Source organism: Aotus nancymaae, unplaced genomic scaffold, assembly GCF_030222135.1.
Source record: "Aotus nancymaae isolate 86718 unplaced genomic scaffold, 86718_ANA_hifiasm-v0.15.2.pri h1tg000102l, whole genome shotgun sequence".
Lineage (NCBI taxonomy): Eukaryota > Metazoa > Chordata > Mammalia > Primates > Aotidae > Aotus > Aotus nancymaae.
In genome coordinates, this window is record NW_026988517.1 from 2,130,299 (window position 1) to 2,153,932 (window position 23,634).

At 40.8% G+C, this 23,634-nt stretch overlaps 1 pseudogene; it reads left to right on the plus strand.

The window, feature by feature from the left end:
- Positions 1-124: 124 nt before the first annotated feature.
- Positions 125-23,598, plus strand: LOC135272017 (obscurin-like; annotated as a pseudogene).
- Positions 23,599-23,634: the final 36 nt, after the last annotated feature.

Sequence of the window (23,634 nt, forward strand, 5' to 3'; positions counted from 1 at the left end):
ACCCTCAGACTTGACCTCCATGCCCCAGGCCTGGAATGTCCACTCGATCTGGGGATGACCTGAGTTGGCTTGGGTGCCATCAAGCAGCCGGGCAGGCCGTCCTGTGACAGTGTTGGTGGCTGGCATGGGGCCAGACAGTGGACGGCCACCCCTGGTGAATGGCTGCCTGGCCACTGTCATCCTCGTGGGTGGCCACAGGTGCCTCTACCCAGCTCTGCTGTGCACTGAAATTGCGGAGAGGGGGTGGGGTGGGTGGGGTGCAGGGACGTGTGGCTCTGGGCTGGGAGGCAGGAAAGGGAGCATCTTTGAGTGGAGACAGAGTTCAAAATATAACAGCTGCATTGCAGGGGACACAGCGGGGCAGCCACTGGATGTGACCTCGTGCTAGGCTCTGTGCTGAGGGCAGGGTGCTCTCCGGGGTCTGAAGAGTCAGCTCCCTCCAGCCCCAGGTAGAATCTGAGGCCTCTGTCCCACCCGCAGGAGGGAGCCAGATGGGGGGCAGGAGAGGAGGGAGGGAGTCAGGGGAGGATGGACTCGAGGGGAGGAGACATACAAGTTTCTGAGAGGGCAGGTGTGGCAGTGCCCAGAAGTCCATGCCCATATCAGGCATGGCTGAGGGTGGGCCCCAACTGGCCTTCCAGGGAGGTCATACTGATGCCAAGGCTGCGACTATGACTGCATTTTCCAAGGCTGGAAACTGAGGCTGGAAGACATGTGTGACCACAGCCCATTGTCAGCCAATTCACAGCAGTGGGGCCAGAATTGGCATCAGCCTGAAAGGTCCATCAGAGGGAGTAAATTCTCTGTCCCCACAAGAGCCCAGGTTGTGTCTGAGAATGTACCAGTGTCAATGCCGGAATGTCATGAAGGCACTAGGGGCTGCCTCTAAGGCCTGGAGGTGAGCAGACATGTGCATGCAAGTCTGTGTGTGTGCATGCATGTGCATGCACCTGTGATTCAGAGCCCTGCGTCTCTTTGCTCTTCTCCCTCAGCTTCCTTCATTGCTAGGGCCAGTCCCCCTCAAGGGAGGAGCCTCTCAGTGGCCTAAATGACAGGCTCATTGGGAGAGGGAGGTAACCTGCTTGCATACCTCTAGGGCCAGGAAGCTCTTCACCTTGCAGACAGCTCATTGCTTGAGTACATCGTGAGCCTGTGAGAAAGTCCCTCCTTAGGCTGAGTCAAGCCACGCTCATGTCCCTGTTTCTGGCTGTGCCCATGGAGGCCCTGGATGGCCATGATGCTGCCCCAGGCCCTCCCGCAGTGAGAGTCCCAGTCTCCTTCCAGTCTGTCCCCGACCACTGTTCTCCAGATGAAGGCCAGTTCCCTGAGGAGTCTCCTGACTTCACTAGCACCTCCCTTTGCCCACTCACACTGATCTGGACTGGGGTGTGAAAAGTGCACTTGTGCCTACATACGCACACACAGCACACACACAGGGACCCACAAAGGGACCCAGTTACATGTATGGATGTAGGTACACCACATATTTACACACAGCACACACACACACACACAAAGGGACCTAGTTACATGCAGGGATGTAGGTACACCACATACACACACACAGCACACACACACACACACAAAGGGACCCAGTTACATGCATGGATGTAGGTACACCACATACACACAGCACACACACACACACACACACACACACAAAGGGACCCAGTTACACGCATGGATGTAGGTATATCACATATGCACACACAACACACACACACACAAAGGGACCCAGTTACATGCAGGGATGTAGATATATCACATATTTACACAGAGCACACACACACACACACACACACAAAGGGACCCAGTTACATGCAGGGATGTAGGTACACCACATATGCATGCACAGCACACACACACACACACACACACAGGGACCCAGTTACATGCAGGGATGTAGGTACACCACATATGCATGCACAGCACACACACACACACCCCGACCCAGGTACACTCATGGATGCAGGTACACCATATATGTACATACACACACACACACACACAGGGACCCAGTTACATGCAGGGATGTAGGAACACCACATACACACACACACACACACACAAAGGGACCCAGTTACATGCAGGGATGTAGGTACACCACATATTTACACACAGCACACACACACAAAGGGACCCAGTTACATGCAGGGATGTAGGTACACAACATATTTACACACAGCACATACACACACAAACACGCAGGGACCCAGTTACATGCAGGGATGTAGGTACACCACATACACACACACACACACACAGGGACCCAGTTACCTGCAGGGATATAGGTACACCACATACACACACACACACACACACACACAAAGGGACCCAGTTACATGCAGGGATGTAGGTACACCACACATTCACACACAGCACACACACACACACACACACAGGGACCCAGTTACATTCAGGGATGTAGGTACACCACATTTTCACACACAGCACACACACACACACAGGGCCCAGGTACACACAGCACACACAGAGGGACCCAGACACATGCACAGATGTAGACACACCACATACACACACACAGCACACACACAGGGACCCAGATACACACATGGATGTAGGTACGCCACATATGCATGCATACATACACACACACACAGAACCTAGACACATGCATGGATGTAGGCACACCACATACACACACACATGCACACACAGCACGTGCACAAGGACCCAGATACATGCACGTATGTGGGTACACTGCATATATGCACACACACACGGACCCAGAGACATGCATGGATACAGGTACACACATGCACATACAACACAGAGGTATGGCTGTATACACATGCAACCCATGGAGCTAACAGGCACATAGGCACAGTTGCATGTGCTAGAACGTGGGCCTCCACAGCCACAGGCGGCTGCATGTACAGACACACACATGAGCACACAGACACACACACCTCTGTGTGGGACACAGGTGGTGGCTCTGGAGAGCTGGCAGGAGGCCTGGAGGGGCCCTGAGTTTGCCAGTCATGTGTGCACAGCTTGATGCACACATCTCCCAGCCTGGTCCTCTTGCCTCAGCCTCCCAAAGTGTTGGGATTACAGGTGTGAGCCACTGCGTCTGGCCTCAATGAAGCTTGTTGGGGAGGCCTTTGGTCTTTTCCAGTATCCCTGCTTAAACACTAAACATTAACCTGGGCAAATACGCCACCTCCTATACCAGCTGACTGTCCCATCAGCTGCCCAGGTTTGTGGGGACACGGTGTTCCTCCTGCACCCTCCAATGTGGCTTTTCCAGCCCCTCCCACCATGCCCACTGGCTGCTGGGCCCTCTGCAAGCCCAGGCTGGAGCAGGCTGGCAGCTGATGTGTTTATTTTCCTGGCAGCAGGGGCGGGCGGGAAGGCACGAGTTAATTGGTACATTTTGTAAGCAATCGTCTCCTGGCACCCTCTGCCACAGCATGTAGGCTGCCAGATCCCATTAATCATGACCTGGAGGCCCGGGGTCTCCGCCACCTGATAGCTTCATTTCTGTCCCCGGAAGGATGGAGCTGTTCTGCCTCCCTATTGGCATTATCTGTTATTCCCGGACACACCGCTCTCTCCTGGCACACTGGCGGAGTCAGGGCCTGTGTGAGGGGCCCAGTGGGTGTGTGGGGGTGGCAAGCAGGGGAAGACACTGACTCCACAGCCTGTGGCCGGCTGGGCCTTGCCAAGTGTCTGGGGCTTCATCTGTATGGCGCTGCACCCATTTCAGTGGCAAAGACAGCAGGAGAGGCTGGTGCCTCACAGGGGGCCATGCTACTGAAGGAAGGTGGCAGTGGATACCAGGTGCCCCTGACTGTAGCCTCCCATGGAATTTTGGGGCTTCCTGTGAAATGAAAATTCAGAGCCCATTGTTAAAATGTTATTAATCACTCCGAGATGGCAACAGCAGAGCATTAAACCAAGCAGTCGGCCTGGAGTGCTCGGGCCCCATGCGACGGCCCAGGCCACACTGAATGGGCTGCCCTGTCCACACGTTCTGACAGAAGTACATGTGTGCACACAGACGTACACTCACATGTGTGCACACAGGCACAGACACCCCTGGCCACAGGTAGTGCTGTGGGGGCCACAGAGGAGTGACCTAGACCCAGGCCTTACTCATCAGAGTTCATGTTTTTTTTTGTTTTGTTTTTTTTTGTTGAGACGGAGTTTCACTCTTGTTACCCGGGCTGGAGTGCAATGGTGCCATCTTGGCTCACTGCAGCCTCCGCCTCCTGGGTTCAAGCAATTCTCCTGCCTCAGCCTCCCGAGTAGCTGGGACTACAGGTGTGCCATGCCCAGCTAATTTTTGTATTTTTAGTAGAGACGGGGTTTCACCTTGTTGACCAGGATGGTCTAGATCTGTTGACCTCGTGATCCACCCACCTCGGCCTCCCAAAGTGCTGGGATTATAGGCGTGAGCCACCGAGCCCGGCTTCAGAGTTCATGTTATTAAAGTTGTGGGAGCTAAGGAATTAATTTGACAAACTTAGACAATAGGTATTTTAAGTCACTAATCAAAATGGAAAGAATAGCCATGTTGTGGATACACACTTATTTAGAAATAAGCAATGATTTCATCATCAAGGCTAGATTTCCATTGCTTTCACAATTTTATAGAATTCTAATTTTCCAGCCAAGCTCATTACTATTCTCTATCAAATGAATGAGTCAATTAGAAGGTTTAACTTTGCAGAAAGTCAAACTCTCAGCAAAGCTCCATTTTAAATATATTGACTTGCCCTTGAAAGTCTTCTAATAACATAGAAATGGTGTCTCATTCACAGGAGTTATAGCAGTGAATGATTTTTAATAGGCAATAACAAAGTAAGTATAGCAGGTAAGAAAGTACTTTATTCCACATTCACCAACATGTCCACTGGCATAAATCAGAAATTCTTTTATAGCAAGATTCCTGCTTCAGAACATAGAACAAAACTGAATGATTATGTTTCAAAAGATTTCTACAGCATTTCCCATCAGTTCTTAAAAGCCGCCTTCAGAAACTCAAGGAGAATTTTAAAGCCTGGAAAATTTACATCTATGTTTTCATTTTAATCTTTTGAATATTATCCCTGCATAAAGAAAATGACAAAACTAGAACATTTTTATGCTCTGGATAGAAAAGCCCATCCTAATGACTAAAGAAAACAAATTTTATTTATGGGCAGCAGTCACATCGATGCAATAGTTTAAAATATTAAAACAATAGATTAAACATATATTTACTTAAAGTTTTATAGCATCCTATAGTTGTATTATGTCAAAATTTATATTACATCTTTATATCTTATATTTAGAACATAAATGATTTGAAAACTTTTACAGTTATTTATCTACATAATTTTTATTTTAAGTAACAACACATAAAAACACATATATGTTTATGTATATATTTCACATATATATTTTTAAAAATGATAAAAAGTGATGGCTAACTTAGGTATTACAAATAGCTGTTTCATATTTCCTGTATACATAGGTAGATTTTGTTTATACTACAACAGAGAAACCACTATAGATGTTTTCTTTTCTTCCATGTAAAAGTCTGAGTGAACAGTTCAGAGCCAATGTCTTGCTCGACATTGTCAGGGGCTCAAGTTTTTCGGTATTGTTTCTCCCTTGGGTGCAGTCTCCATCCCCAAGTGGCCTGAAATGGCTCACCTAGCTCCAGTTACTAAAATTCCTATTGATGTTGACAGGAACACAAAACAGAAGAAAGGTATGCTCTTGCCTTTAAAGACACTTCCTAGAGTTTGCACTCACAGGTTCCATGGACATTTCTTTTGTCACAATTTAAACATATGATCATGTCCTGACAAGGCTAGAAAATAGTCTTTATTCAAAGTGATGGTATTTTCAGGTAAGTGTGCCATTATTATGAAAGAGAGGCTTATGAGGATTGTGGAATGTTTTACGATCTATGTCACAACCTACTTTAAATAGTAGATATGGGAGTGAGTCTTTCTCTCTCTCCACCCAACACATGATATTGTACTAGAGGCATGTATGTAAATAAATAAATAAATGAGGCTGGGTGAATCAGGTCACATCTGTAATCCTAACACTTTGGGAGGCTGAAGTGAGAGGACCACTTGAGATCTGAGACTAGCCTGGTCAACATAGCAAAACCCTGTTTCTACTCTACAAAAATTTTAAAAGTATCCAGGTGTGCTGGCATGTGTGTAGTCCCAGCAACTCTGGAGGCTGAGGCAGGAGGATCCCTTTAGTCCAGGAGATAGAGGTTGCAGTGAGCTATGATTACATCACTATATTTCAGTCTGAATGACTAAGTAAGACTCTTTCTCCAAAATATAAATAAATAGATAGATAAATAACTCAAAAAACCCAGTAATTAGATAGAAAGTACTTTCAGTATAAGTAATTTGCAATGATAATTTTGAGGCATTAAAAAGCATTCTTATTATTCACATTAACAAGTAATAAGGTAGCAGAAAATTGTAGGATATAGAGAAAAACAAATAGTGTTCTATCGTTAAGTTATTGAAGTTACTAAATTAGACAAATGATGCTTAAATTGATTTCATTATAAAATTTACTTTTGTACATGCACTTGGGGCAAAAGTAACACTAGAAACTGTTTTTTTTAATAAAAAAGCACTATTAATTCTTTTAAGTCGATGTTTAGAAAATACAAACCTAGTGACATTTAAATGGCATTTTGGAGTCTGAAACTGTTTCAATGTCATTTTCAATGTTGAAATCAACTTCAGATGAAGATGTAACTTTTAAGAGTCATTTGGGTATTGTAACGAGAAAAAGACAATTGAGTAAAGCTGTATAAAATCCTCTAAATGAAACACATAAGAGGAATAGAAGAGAAGGAGAGACTATTATGGATTTTCAACAAAAAATTTGATATCAAAGCCAAACATAATTTTCTTGCAAAATTTGATCCAGAATTTACACTTATGTGAATATAAGCACAAAGATAGTTACCATTGTGCTCTTTAGAGCACTGTTTCAATATCCAAACATTTACAGCAATACAAATGATTACTAACAGGAAATCGGATGAACAAATTATAGCGCATTGAAAATCAATTCTCAATCATAATTATAAAACTGTTAATATATATTTTTTGGTATAAAAATGTATTTAGGCTATAATAGTAAATGAATTAAAAATTATAAAATACTGTATGCAATATGACCTAAATTTTGCAATACATTTACAATACATTTTGTATATATCCTTATGGATATGTTAATACTTTATTCTCTAAAGATTAAAGTATTAACTTTAAGTTTATGTTAATATTTTATTAACAAAGTTTTAACATATGTTAATATGTTATTGTATAAACATTAACACAGCTATAAGGATATATATAAAATGGTAACAGTGATTATCTCTTATGGTAGAATTTTGACAATCAAGATATTCTATTCTTTAACATTGCATGTGTATTTCAACATGAATGTGTATTATCCAAAAATTATTACAGAAAGCACAATTTATAAAGTAATACAATAAGGTAGCTTGATAAAGTAGGCATTACTTAACATACATAATTAAGTAAAAGGAAGAGTATATACCAATCTGCATGTATGAAGTCTTGTAGGTAAAAATAATGAAATGTGCATTATGATGCAATCTAAAATATGTACATTAAATATTACCAGTGGTTCATTTTGGGAATAAGGCTTTTGGATAATGTTTCTAATAAACTAAAGCTATATTTTTGAAAAATATAATCAAATTATTAAGTATTACTTTATGAACTTCAAGATGTATGAATTCTACAGTTTCTACTAAAATAGAAGTAGACACCTTGCATTCCTTTTCTTGTTAACATCTGCTCTCTCATTAGATCACAGGGGCCTAAGAAGCCATTTACATGCACAAAATTCTCTATCTGATGACAGAAAATAATCTATGTAACTTATGTTTTATACACTTGAATTTAATAATTTAATTAGGCCATTCTTGCACTGCTATAAAAAATACCTGGGTAATATATAAGAAAAGAGGTTTAATTGGCTCACAGTTCTCCAGGCTGAAGAGAAAGCATAGTACTGGCGTCTGCTTCTGGGGAAGCCTCAGGAAGCTTGGAATCATGGCAGAAGCTGAAAGAGGAGAAGGAATCTCCTCACATAACAGTAGTGGTAACAAGTGAGAGAGACAGGGTGGGTTGGGAAGTACCACATACTTTTAAATGACCAGGTCTCGTGACAACTCACTCAGTATTGTCAATACAGCACTAAACCCATGAGGAACCCACTACAGTGATCACAACGCTCACTGGGCCCAATCACCAGCATTGGGTATTACAATTCAATACAAGATTTGGGCATTTAGGCAGAGACAAATATTCAAACTATACCATTTTGCCCTGGGCCCTCCTAATCTAATGTCCTTTTCACATTGCAAAATACAGTCATGCCTTCTCAATCATTCCCCAAAGTCTTAACCCTGCAGCATTAACTCAAAAGTTCAAAGTCCAAAGTCTTACCTGGGACAAGGCATGCCCCTTCCACCTGTGAGCCAGTAGGGTCAAAAACAAGTTATTTACTTCCAAGATACAATTAGGTATAGGTTTTTGGTTAACATTGCCACTCCAAAAGGCAGAAATGCCAAAATAAAGATGCTACACACCTCATGCAAGCCCTAGCAGGGCAGTCATTAAATCATAAAGCTCCAAAATAATCTCCTTTAACTCTAAATTCTGCATTCTGAGATGTGACTGCAGGGGTGAGCTGTCAAAGTATCAGTAAGCTCCACCCCTGTGGTTTTACATGGTTCATCCCCCAAGGCTCTTCTCGCAGGTTGGAGTTGAATGTCTGCAGCTCTTCCAGGCACAGGGTGCAAGCTGCTGGTGAGTCTAACATTCTGGAATCTGGAGGATGGTGGCACTTTTCTCACAGCTCCACTAGACAGTGCCCCATTGTGGACTCTGTGGGATCTCCAACTGCGTATTTTTCCATGGCACTGCCCTAGTAGAGATTCTGTGTGAGGGGTCTGTCCCTGCAGCACATTTCTGCCTTGGCACCCAGGCTTTCACATACATATTTTGAAATCTAGGTAGAAGCTTTTAAGCATTCCTCATTCTTGCATTCTGCCTACAAGCTTAATACCACATAGAAGCCACCAAGACATATAACTCGCTTCCCTCAGGAAGGGAAGTGGCAGCCCAAGTTGCACCTGGGCCTCTTGGCTCCACAGTTGGAGCTGGATTGGTTAGGATGTGGAAACCATTGTCTTGAGGCTGCACAGGACAGCAGGACCCCAGCCCTGGCACGTGAGGCAACTCAGTCCTCCTAAGCCTCACGATCTGTGATGGGAGGGACTGCCACAAAAGTCTCTGAAATGACTTTAAGTACCTTTTCCCTATTTTCTTGGCTACTACCACTTGGCTCCATTTTAGTTATGCAAATATTTCTAGCACACTTTTTGCTGCAAAGCCTCCTTGAATTCCTGTCCAGAAAAAGCTTTTTCCTTCTCTGTCACATTACCAGACTGCAAATTTTCCAAAGTTTAATGTTCTGTTTACTTTTTAAAATATAAATTTAAACTTTAAGTGATTCATTTATTTGCTTCTGCATCTGAGTTAAGTTATTAGAAGCAACCAGGCCACATCTTGAATACTTTACTGCTTAGAAATTTCTTTCACCAGGTATCCTAAATCATCCTTATAAAGTTCAAATTTCCACAGATTCCTAGGGCAGGCATCCTATGCAGCCAAGTTCTTTGCTAAGATATAACATGGTTGACCTTTGCTCCAGTTTCTGATATGTTTCCCATTTCAATCTGAAACCTCATCTGCCTGGCCTTCACTGTCCATATTTTTATCAGCAATTTGGTGACAATCAATTAACAAATCTCTAAGAAGTGTCAAATTTTCTCTCATCTGCCTGTCTTCTTCTGCGCCCTCTGAACTCTTCTAACCTCTGCTCATTACCCACTTCCAAAGTTGTTTCCAAATTTTCAGATAGCTTTATAGCAATACCAAACTCCTGGTACAAATGCTCTGTATCAGGCCATTCTTGCATTGCTATAAAGGAATACCTGAGACTGAGTAATTTACAAGAAAAGTGGTTTAACTGGGTCATGATTATGCAGGCCATCCAGGAAGCATAGCTCCAGTATCTGCTTCTGGGAAGTCCTCAGGAAGCCTACAATCATGGCAGAAGGTGAAAGAGGAGCAGGCATCTCAGATAATGAAAGAGGGAGCAAGAGAGAGAGAAAGAGTGTGTCAGGAGGTGCCATACACTTTTAAATAACTGGACCTCATAAGAACTCACTCTCTATTGTGAAGGCAGCACTAAGCCCTGAGGAATCTGCTGCCATGACCCAGTTACCTCCCACTAGGCCCCACCACCAGCATTAAAGATTACAATTCAACTTAAGATTTAACTCAATGGAAGTTTGGATATTTGTCTATAATAATGAAGATAACACCAAAACACTTGAATTCAAAAAATTGCAGTGGAATTGCCTCAATTCCTATAAACCTCAATGGAGACTGAGAAAAGGGTCTGGTGGCAGGACCCCAGCAGGGTGGATCTCGAGCACTTCAATACTTGTGCAGGGAGGGTGCCTCTTCAGAGAGTTAGTATTACCTGCCAATTAATCGCCACAGGTGAAACTGCTAAGTGTGTGGGAGGGAGGTGGCTGGCGGTTAAATCATCTCTTTGTAATCTTAGAGGTTAGCCAGGAAGCTAGGCATAGATCTTAGTAGACAATAGGAGATAATGCCTATCTGTTTAACATTTACATTTGAAGCTTGTGTTTCAAGTCTATCCTGCATTTATGTTTGTCAAGAGCTACTCCTAGAAGACTAATTTAAAAATAAAAATAAAGGGAACATTTTGGGTTCATCTGACCTAAATATGAAAGGTGCCCAGGTTGAGACTGACCCAGAGACCTCTGGATTCAGGCTTCTAAATGACTTATCTCTGTTTCTTTGTTGAATTCTCCTCTCATTCCCTCCCTCTCCTCTTGTCCTGTTTCTGCATTGCTATTTAGTTCTTTCCAACTGTTAGCAAATTTTCCCGACACCCATAGGATTCTTCCAGAATCTTTCTCAGTTTTGACACATATCCTATAACATTTCTGGAGATAATGTAATAAAACATTCAGCACCAAAATGCCTTGTGAATTTCATCTTCCAAATACTTCTCAGATATATCAACCTCTAGGTCATTTCAGCATTTCCATTCAGGTCCATTTCTGTCATCTCTTGCTTGCATTTTTACAATAGTTCCTAAATGTTCAGTGTGAAGCAGTCCTTCACTCACACACATATCTAAATCATTCTCCAGACTTTAAGGAATTCCACAAATCTCCCCACACCCAACAAACACACTACATTCTCTAAAGTGAAGTTAGAGAAATTGTTTTAAAAGTGCATGTCTGTCATGTCCCATTCACACAGTCTTCTAATAAAAAAATGTGTCCATGGCTTTCTAGAATCCTGAACATTGCCTGCAGAGTCTTTAGCTTTATGGTCACTCTCTCCCTTTCCATCTTCCTTCAGAAAGTTTCTCTTCTTTTCCTCTCTGTCCACAAAAGAAGTGTGTGTGTGTGTGTGTGTGTGTGTGTGTGTGTGTGTGTCTCCTACTTCTTCTTAAATGGGCACTGCCTCTTACCAAAGGATATTTTTCCTCTGCATCAGATCCTCTTTGCTCTTCTCTTTGCCAAGTGAATTCTGACTCATTTTTAAGATCTTGTTAAATGTTGGTGCTGTAGTAAAACCACAGAATTTTATTATCTTATGGTTCCGGAGGGCAGAAGTCAAAATCAGTTTCAAGATGTTGGTAAAGCTGGTTTCTTTTAGAGGCTCTCAGTAAGAATCCATTTTGTTAGGTTTTCTACCTTCTAAAGGCTGCCTGAATTCCTTGGTTTATGTCCCCTTCTCCATCTCCAAAGCTAGAATCTTCAAATCTCTCTTTCTGAATCTGACTCCTTGCTTCTATCATCCTTGTGCCTTTTCTGAACATATTTTCAGGATTTGCTTCCTGAAAAAGCATAAATGGGGAGGAAAAAAGCATCTCAAAATGTACCCTAAAGAAGATAAATTTGAGCTAGAATTTTAGATTTATCTTGCAAGACTAAATATAAAATTCCAGACATATAAAGAACTAAAAAGATCAGAAATATTTTAGGGTACACTGATGTGATTCAAGCAAAAGTTTTAAAGAATTTATTTGAAAACAAGTTGCATAGGTAAGTTTAGGTTTTGAAAGACAGGCCAAAGCATTAGCATGTCATTCTTAAAATCCAAAGCTTAGCTTTCACCAAAACTTGTATTAGGATTTTTTAAGTTCTAACTTTAATTTTGAAAGAAGCTGTTTGTAGTCATCTTTTAAATGTGTGACTTCTAGAGTAGTAGTTTACTTAGATATTTCCTCATTCTGGGTTTGTGTTAACAGTTTTCCAAATAGCATGGCCTATCTTTAGAAATGTTCTTAGAAACATGTCACATCTGGTTGCACAGCTTCTTATGCATAAGCAGAGCAAGGGTCAAGACAGAGAGTTTGGAGTGAAAAGTACAGGTGAGATAAATATTTAAGGGAACTGATGTTTTCTTAGTCTGAAGTTCAAGAACATCAAGATTATCTGAAAATAATGAATTTTTATTGAATGCTTGATTTAAAGTCATTCTGTGTTCATAAATATGTGAATGATGATTACAGATTTAGGGTTATTTTACGTCTACATATGAATAGCTCAGAGTTTCTCAAAGTATAATTCTTAGATCAATGACACTAAAATGTTCACATTCAAACTCCTTGATTTTAATTTAAGAGTATGGATAAGATATTCTTGAGGTGAGACTCAGAAATCAACACTAACAGTTACAATCCTTCAAAATGAGGTCATAATACTAAATACAAATTGTTGCTATCAAGCAATGGCTAAACTTATCAAAGTCATTCTAGTATAATATGAAATATAATGTTAAAAAGACAAAATTCCAAATTGGAATTCAGTTTTTATACAGGAGAGCATTCTTTATATAAACCACTATCTTGCATGATATTTTTAGTGCAAGTTTTCAGTATCTAAAAAATGACAAAAGAAGCAATGACAACAAAATTAAAGATTGGTATATATCCCAATTAAAGGAGTTACTTATGTTAATTTAAATTTTGATCAAGTTTTTAAAAAGATTTTTAAAGCAACTATTTTAAATGAGAAATGCTTGACTATGTTATCTTCACAAAAATTTAACAAAAGTATCAATAATCTTTTATACTCAGAAGAAAAAGAAGTAAAATTCATGAGGGAAAAACAGACAGAAACTAAGAAGTACCAAAATATGATGGCAAAAACTGACATTAGGTGTCTTATAAATCTATACAGCAAACATGATTGATTGTCTCAATAAAATATAGATTATAAATTATTAGGGCCATGGGATAAGTTAGTGTATTAGTCTGTTTTCATGCTGCTGATAAAGACATACTGAAGACTGGATAATTTATGAAAGAAAGAGGTTTAATTGGACTCACAGTTGCACACAGCTGGGGAGGCCTCACAATAATGGTGGAAAGCAGGGAGGAGCAAGTCACGTCTTATGTGGATGGTGGCAGGCAAAGAGAGAGAGCTTGTGCAGGGAGAGTGCTGTTTTTCAAAACCGTCACATCTCCTGAAACTTATCTGCTATCATGAGAACGGCACAAGAAAGACCTACCTCCATGATTCGATTACCTCCCACTGGGTCCCTTGCATAACACGTGGAAATGCAAGATGTGATTTGGGTGGGTAAACAGCCAAATCATATCAGTCTCCCTTTACATTAAAATTGAAATAATTATTACTTTATGAATTGGTAAATTTGATGTTTTTTTACTGGTTTAAATAAATATTTCAATGCATCCATCTTAAGATAAAAAGAAAAAACTTGAGCAATCTTATCTAAAATACAATAGTTCTAATATCCCATGTAAATTATTGTCACAGTTAATCATAAACTGCCATATACAGGGTAAATAGATGATAGATGATAGATAGATAGATGATAGATAGATGATAGATAGATAGATAGATAGATGATAGATAGATGATAGATAGATAGATAGATAGATGATAGATAGATGATAGATAGATAGATAGATAGATGATAGATAGATAGATGATAGATAGATGATAGATAGATAGATAGATGATAGATAGATGATAGATAGATAGATGATAGATAGATAGATGATAGATAGATGATGATAGATAGATAGATGATAGATAGATGATAGATAGATAGATAGATGATAGATAGATGATAGATAGATAGATAGATGATAGATAGATAGATGATAGATAGATGATGATAGATAGATGATAGATAGATAGATAGATGATAGATAGATAGATGATTGATAGATAGATGATAGATAGATAGATGATAGATAGATGATAGACAGATAGATAGATAGATGATAGATAGATAGATAGATGATAGATAGATAGATGATAGATAGATAGATAGATAGATGATAGATAGATAGATGATAGATAGATAGATAGATAGATGATAGATAGATAGATGAGAGATAGATAGATAGATGATAGATAGATAGATAGATGATAGATAGATAGATGATAGATAGATGATGATAGATAGATGATAGATAGATAGATAGATGATAGATAGATAGATAGATGATAGATAGATAGATGATAGATAGATGATGATAGATAGATGATAGATAGATAGATAGATGATAGATAGATAGATAGATAGATGATAGATGATAGATGATAGATAGATGATAGATAGATAGATAGATAGATAGATAGATAGATAGATAGATAGAAAGCTAGACAGATAAATAGATAACAGATAAGCAGAATCATCACTGGTTTGAGTGTTTTTAAGAATGGGAAGATAACTTCTTGCCTTCCTCTCAGGCACCTAGAGAAGCTAGCACAATGTTCTTAAGATATTAAATTGGAATGTGATGATTGAACATTATTCCAACACCCTAACTCTATTACATTTGCTTGAAGAAAACAAAAGGACATGGAATATGCAGGTGAACAAAGCACAGAGAATGATGATATACATTTTAGTTTAAGTGCAATTTACGCATTTCAGCACAAATCCCCTTGGTGAAAGCCATTTCCAGAAATAAACTTTAGGGTATGCTGCTTCAAAACTGCTGTGTTTAGCTGATAGTCCATAAATTCTCTGTTGGAGATATTATGATCTACAGTGGATTCTAGTTAATTGGCACATCTCAGTGGAAATTGAAATACACCAGTTAGACAATGATTGTCTCATTTAAATACATAATTGCTCTTATGAATATCAGATACATTTGAAATTAGAAAGGATTTTTGAAATGCAAAACATTGACCAAATTGTACATGTACATAATTAAGACAAATTAGAAATGCAGATGTTAAGCATGATAAAAAACATTATCATCAAGGCATATTCCCATTTTTCTGTTCAGCAGTTTAATGAGTATTATAATCCATCTGGCCAACACAAACCCAAAATATACCTAATAACCAAAGTCAAAAATAAATTTTAAGTCTTTTATCATTAATACTACTCTGTCCTAATATTATTTTAGAAAGCCACCAAGGCAAATACTATACAAATTTGGTGCTTTTTATACTTAAATGTTATAAATGAAGGCATCAATTTAGAGTAAATTAATTTCTCATGGGAAAGACAAAACAATTTTTTGAATTTCAAAATTTTTATACTTGAGTACTAGTCAGTAGGATGTTTCTCCAATATATACTAAGATGATTATTATGTACAAATCTATATCATGCAAAACTCTATTTGCTATAAGAAATATTTATAATGGAGAACATCAAGGAATTTGCAGAAGATGAAATACTAAGAGCTTTCTGTTTCTAAGGTATTAATAAAGTTTTACCAAGAATTTTGCCCTTAATTCACCCCAAAACTTAAAATTTACATTTTTGGCAATTTATATAATCATAGAGTATCTGAAGTATTACAAATGTGAAGGGCCAATATCTTGGTGTTTCTCAATTAAAATGATTTCTAAGCAATACTAAAGTATATATATTTTATAATTACTTAGAAATATAATGAGTGCATGGATACATATATGAAATGGAAAAATACATTTTATTTTGTGCAATTACAGCTAAGCTATCTTATTAATATGGCATAAACCAGTAGCAATTCTAACATTAAAAAATTTTGTCTAGAAAAAATAAAAAATATTTAAACAAATAATCATTATTACAACCAAATAGAGCATCCATTCACTCGTATTTTCCTTTGTATTAAATATTAATACAAATTAATATTTAATACTTTATTTAAATACTTTCTTCTTTAATTAGAATTATCCAATATTGAAAGTTTTAAAATATTTCATTTACTGTATTTTATGAATCTATATAATAAATCACATATCCTTGAACACTTTAAAAAAAATCTTGTTTAGCATTTCACAAAGCACTTTGTGGAGCACTCTAGCAGATTATTTCTTCAGGAAAAAAAATCTGTTTTTTGTTTTCTGTTTTTTGTTTTTATTTGGTAATGGGGTCTTGCTCTGTTGCCAGGCTGGAGGGCAATATCATGATCTTGGTTCACTGCAACCTCTGCTTCCTGGGTTCAAGCAATTCTCCTGCCTCAGCCTCCTGAGTAGCTGGGACTACAGGCACACACTACCATGCCCAGCAAATTTTTGTATTTTTAGTAGAGACAGGGTTTCACCATGTTGGCCAGAATGGTCTTGATCTCTTGACCTCACGATCCACTCACCTCAGCATCCCAAAGTGCTGGGATTATGGGCTAGAGCCACAGCATGCTGCCAAAATTCTTGAAATATATAACTCTTGTATAGCCCCTGCACCTGAGCACCAATGTAAACTATGGGTATGATGGGGTAGTGGCTCTGTTGATCAGGTTATACTATGTGACAAGCAGTGATGGAATAGTCACCCCTGTGATTGCATTATGTGATAGAAGTCTCTGTTATAGCCGTCGGGAGGGAAAGAAGAAATAAGAGGGAAGAGGTTCTGCTGGCACAGAGAAAAGTCAAGAGTCATGTTGTGAACTGCCCACAGGAGGCACATGACAAAGAACAGAGCACAGCCTCTGGGAGATGAAAGTGTCCCCAACTGAAGGCTAACATGGACATGGAAACCTTAGTCCTACAGCTGCAAGAAAATAAACTCTTCCAAAAATCACATGAGGAATATAGGCAGGCCAACCAGCTCCTTCAGTTCAGCTTTTAGAGACCCCAAATGGAGAACCCCCAGGTAGAGACCCTGGCCTGGAGTCTTCACTCACAGAGACTTTGAAATAACAAATTGTGTTGTTTTATGCTCCCATGTCTGTGGCAATGTTTTATGCAATAATGGATAACAAATATAATATGTATGCATTGTAATTTAAAAATAACTATCAAATAGATAAAATTAGTTTAATTTTTAATTCTTTGAATTCTTATGACTTTAATACTTCATATTTTGAGGTATGAGAATTGTTTTTTAGTCTACTCTCAGCTTACTTTTTATCATTCAGTGATTTTATTCTTTTGGAATATATTAAAATGATCTTTATTCTTCTCATATAAATAGTAAATCTTTTTACCATGTCCATTATAAAATTTTGCTTTTAAATCTGTTTATGGAGAGTTTGATATAAAGTTTTTATTTTTAACTTTACAGTTTCACAAATATAAAGAACTTAGAAAGTTATTTATATGTAATGAACTTCTCTTTCAATAAACCAGAAGTTCCACAGTCTGATGTATTTTCCTTTGCTTTGATGCTTTGAAAGCTCTCTCAGTTTGAAGCTATATTTACATTTGTTTGCTAGCAGATCACCGATAATTCATTATTGAAGGTCAAATTACTCAGTTGAATCTGACTCAAATGCATTATTTTTCAACCACATTTTCAGATTTAAGTTCATCCTTCCTCATATTCCTACTTTCTTCTTTTTAATGTCCAAATGAATATTCTCTTATGATATGTCCTGAAAGGACCATTCTATTGTCTTCTACCTTCCCTTCTACACTCAATCATGGTGTTTTATCAAACTCTTGTTTTGTGATCTAGGAATTCCCTGCATGCACCACCTTTTGGTCATTTTGCGTATTTGGAAATCTGGCTGGCTTTTGATGGCTCAGAATCCATAACCACCACCAAGAAATAAGCGTTCATTATGTTCTCACTTCCCAGGGGAGATTTCTGGTAGAAGCCCAAGGAAGATTTCCAGAGAAGTACTTGATCACATTCTCAGAAAAACTCTTGCTCCTTTGAGCCTAATGTCAATCTTCACTGCTGTCATCACTGTTATTCATCTGCCTCCTAGTCTTTTGTGTGTAGTCGTTTGAAGAGTTTTAACACCAGGCACCATTTCTTGCTTCCCAGAATGATTTGTTACTATTAGGTCCTTTGGACATCAATGTGGATGGCTCATCCAAAAATCAAGGTCATTTTTTTCAGTTCTTTATAGGTAATCAACTTCTCTTTCAATCTCCTCTAATTACTTGTGCACTTTGATTCAGGTCAGTGTTGACTGCAGAAATTTATTGCATTAAAATATCACTATTTTGACTGCATTGTCCTTTTTATGTGTATTAACGTAACTGGTCTTCAACTTTATTTTGATGAAAAGTGAATTAATCCCTCTAACTATATATTGTGAGCATTTTTCTGCTTTTATTTTTAATTCCATTTAATAACACTTATAAATGCTATTTAATAAGACTTATTTAATAACATTTAATGACACTATTTAATAACACTTATAAATGCTATTTTTACGTTCTATGGCTATATAACAACCATACACTTATGGGTCTGAAAATTGTTATCTCCTTATGTAAGTTAATGAGTCAGAAGACCAGGAATAGTTTACCTAACTCCTCTGCTTATCTGTCACAAAGCTGCAGTTAAAATATTTATCAGTTCTCTGATCTCATTTGAAGCTCAGGGTCTGCTCCCAGGCTCATGTGATTACTAGCAGAATTCACTACTTGTACCTGTGGAACTCAAACTAGTGTGCTTTTTCAAGAAGAACAGAAAAGCATCCTTGAATTTGGAAAGGTCTAAGCCCTTTTATAGGGATCAATAGAGTAGGCAAGACCCATTCAGGTTAGTCAATTGTTAACTCTGTCCAACTGATTAAAGCCTTAATCACAACTGAACATCCCCTTAATTGCTGTCATAGAATGCAACTTAATCGCAGATATACCAACAGTGGGAGTCTTAGAGACCATCTTAAAATATTTACCAACACAAATGCCATATATTTATTTGCCCCTCTATCCTTTCAATTTCACCTCCTTGGCAAAATAATAATAATAACAATAATAATAATAACCCAAGTAAACTGAAACATCTACCTTCTTCGGCTAGAAGCACAGAGCTAGGTTAAGCACATGGGCAAATAATATTATGTATCTTGAACCCAGACTTCTCTTTGTGTCATTTATGCAACTGCCTTTTCATACAATTCTCAAACATGTCAGTGACCCTTTAAATTCAACATGCATACACCTTATTCATGTTCACTCCTCTAAAACCTGATCCAACTCTTGAGCTTTCTAACTTAGTAAAGGGCATTGCTAGAAATCCATGTGGGAAGCCAGAAATCTGGTAGTCAATTCAGCAATCTCATAGTCTCTAAGTCCCATATCTCAATCATTACTGTCTAACAATATATGTTAAACCCATCTGTCCTGCCTTGGAACTCCTATACGGGGATATCGTGTGAGCAAGAGGTAAACTTTTGACGTATCAAGCATGGCAATCTGAAGCTGTTTCTACAGCAGTTAGCCTATGATGGGAAATGCCAATACAGGTCCTTTGAAGTAGGATACTTCAATTAAAAAGAAATTAAGTTGTATGACATTGGAATACCTATACTGGGCTATTGTGTGAGCAAGAGGTAGACTTTTGATGTGTCAAGTATGGAAATCTGGAGCTGTTTCTTCAGCAGTTAGCCTACTATGGAGAATGCCGATGCAGGTCCTTTGAAGTAGCATTCTACAATAATAAAAAAATTAAGTTGCATGACATTGGCTTACTGAGCAAGTAATAGTTTGGCAAAATTAACATAGGAAGTAATGAATTGGTTACCTATAATAACTTGAAAGGCACAAAGTATGGTTATGGAACCTGGGGCTCCAGAAGAAGAGTTTCAGAAAGAAAATCATAAAACTGTGCCTTTGGTCATTACTGGTTATATTTAATATGGTATTAGAAAATACATGAGTTCAGGAAAGGACTATATCATTTGGAAACAGAAAGAAAAGAGTAGTAATATATCAATACAGAAGGTTGGAGATTTGAAAAAAAAAACTATGCTTCTAATATCCAAATAACAATAATAATAATAAAGGATTAAAACACTTTTGAAGACAAAGACTCGTTTTGCTGGCAGAGATGAAATTTAGCTTGGAGCTTCTCTACTCAAGCAATGTAATTAAACTGAGAGAGGGAATCATTGAACTATGAAAAAATAAAAATCAGTATTGGGAGTTATATTTAGCTATGAGTTTGGTAAGATAATTCATATATTAGAGTCAAATGAATCAGAAACACTCATATGCAGATTCCTTGACTTCAAGAAAGTGGAACATAACTCTTCACTTTTAAGTGTGAGATGCTCATAGTAATTTTCTTCTAAGGCATACAATATATATGAAAGAGGAGTGAGAGGAGAGTAACTTTACAGTGATGAGACCTGAGAAACACTGCCTCAGCAGCCATGTAATCAAGGCCAACATCAACGAGGATAAGTCATGTTGACCGCGTGTTTCTACTCTTGATATATTGTGATGAAAACGGCATTTAACCTTTGTGGTCTTTCTCATAAAGATCCATAAACTCAGTTCAGTCATGAGAAAAAACATCAGTCCAATACCATTTGGGAAGTATACTACAAAAGAAACTGACCAGAACTCCTCAAAACAATCAAGATTATCAAAAGCAAAGAAAGTATGAAAGACTGTCACAATTAAGGGTAAACAAATGCAACATAAAAACTAAATGTAATGTGTTATCCTGGACAGGAGACTGGAAAAAAAAATAATGGGTTAAAACTAAGGTAATGTGGGCCACTGGCGGGCAGGGGCTTCTTCCCAGGAAGGAACTTGCTGGAGGGGCAGCCTGTCCTTCCCGTGGGACCCACCAGTGCCTCTCCACAGAGCAGTCCATCACCATCGTGCAGGGTCTGCAGGATGTGACGGTGATGGAGCCCGCCCCTGCCTGGTTTCAGTGTGAGACCTCCATCCCCTCAGTCCGGCCACCTAAGTGGCTCCTGGGGAAGATGGTGCTGCAGGATGGGGGAAATGTGGGCCTGGAGCAGGAGGGCACGGTGCACTGGCTGACACTGCGACGGACCTGCTCCACCATGACCAGGCCCATGCACTTCACCATCGGGAAGTCCCGCTCCTCTTCCCGCATGGTGGTCTCAGGTGAGCACTCTCACCCCGGCAGGTGGACGTGGGGCAGAGCCACAAGAGGACAAGGTTCAGGGCTGCTGGGAGGCCTGGATGGGGCTGTGGGCGGGTACAGGACAGGGCCATGGAGATGGCTCAGGGCAGTGAGTGGTCACAGTTCAGGGTCACGAATGGATGTTGCTCAGGGCCGCGGGAGGACACAGACCAGGGCCACGGGGGACACAGCTCAGGGCCGGGGGAAGATAGTTCACGGAACGGTGGACGCAGCTGTTGGAAATAGATGCTTGGTGCCGAAAAGAAAAATCAGCTCTGAGACAAAAGGATCTTTCAGAAACGCAGTTTTTATTTTCTGGACTGCAGGAAGGGTATCCTCACTAGCCATCATGCCACGAAAGTATAGTGAACAAAGGAAAACACACACATTTATCCCTTACACATTTGGGTTGGTCCTTATTGCTGTGTCTGATCTCCGTTGGCTGGAGGCAGACCTCACCATCTAAACTAAAACCCAATTGGGTAACAACTTGAAACTTTCTAAACAGGTAAAAGCAATGGAGAGCTGGGACCTGCCTGTGAGCACGTCCAGCATGGATATCTTACTTAAAGTACAAGGACATAGAATGTGCTACATGCCTGTAAGCAGGGCATGTCTAACAGCTACATAGGATAGGGCTTAACAGAGTTATTAACACACTTATGATTTAACAGAAAGAAAACTTTAAAAAGGAACTTTTCTACTTCCCACAGTGGCTCAGGGCCAGGGGAGGACTCAGTTCAGGGTCATAGGCAAGTAGGTTCAGGGCTTGGCAGGCAGGGCAGGGTGATTTGTTCCTGTGGCCCCGTGGCCCAGCCTGTCCCCACTCCCTACAGACGTTCCTGTAGTTTTTGCACAGCCATTGGAGCCCAAGATGGGCTGAGCTGCAGTCCGTGGTCCTGTCCTGTGACTTCCAGCTGCCCCCCAAGACTGTGCAGTGGTACAAGGATGACACACCCCTGTCTCCCTCTGAGAAGTTCAAGATGAGCCTGGAGGGTCAGATGGCTGAGCTGCACATCCTCCGGCTGGTGCCTGCCAAGACTGGTGTCTACTGGTGCCAGGCGGGCAGTGCCTACCGCAGCACTGAGGTCACTGTGGAAGGTGGGGCATGAGGGGCACGGGGCCACCGAGAGGGTTTGGGGAGGGGTTGCCCAGTGATGTGGGCACTGAGGCCCGCTGTGTCCTTGCAGTGCAGGAGGTGGCAGTGACAGAGCCGCTGCAGGATGTGGAGGCCATAGAGGAGGGCCGGGCCAGCTTCTCCTGTCCCATGAGGATGAGGAGGTTGAGTGGTGGCTCAACGGGATGCCCCTGTACAACGACAGCTTCCATGAGATCTCCCACGAGGGCCGGCGCCACAGCCTGGTGCTGAAGAACGTCCGGAGGGCCGATGCAGGCACAGTGCATGCCTCCTCCCGCAAAGTGTCCACCTCTGCCCGCCTGGAGGTCTGAGGTGAGCCATCCCACGAGCCTGCAGGGGCCCCCACTAGGGATGGGATGGCGCTGGGCTCCCCTCACCCTCCCACCCCTCCTGCAGCAAAGCCAGTCGTGTTCCTGAAGGCGCTGGATGACCTGTCCTCTGAGGAGCAAGGCACCCTGTCCCTGGAGTATGAGGTCTCTGACGCTGAGGCCCATGTGGTGTGGTGCAAAGATGGCGTGCAGCTTTGCAACAAGTATGACTTCCTGCACACGGTAGGCACTTGGGGGCCTGTGGTGCACGACCTGAGCCCTGAGGACTCTGGCCTGTACACCTGCCACGTGGGCTCCAAATAGACCTGGGCCCGGGTCAGCATGCACGGTGTGTGCTGTGGGCACGGTGGAGCTCCTGGAAGGGGGGCGTGCTGGGCATGGCTGTGGGGCCAGCCACTACCTGGGTGGCTCACGTCATTCTCTGAGATTGAGGGGCTGCTCTGCTGAGCTGGAGAGGCCGGGGGACCTCCTAGGGGAACCATGGCTTGACGTGATCCTGTGAGGCCCAGGTGCAGGCAGGTGGACCCAGGAGTGATGGGTCCTGGAGCCAGGGTTGGAGGCTGTGCTCTCCCTGCCCAGTGTGCTCCAAGGGGCACAGCCAGGGATGTTGCGCTGAACCAGGGGCTGTGTCTTCTCGGAAGCCACCAGGCCAGTGTGGGGGCACCAATGGGGATGACCAGGGAGAAGCTGAGATGCCAGGCAGGGACTGTGAGTAGGCCACATCTCTGTCCTTCACAGGGCTCCAGCAAGGC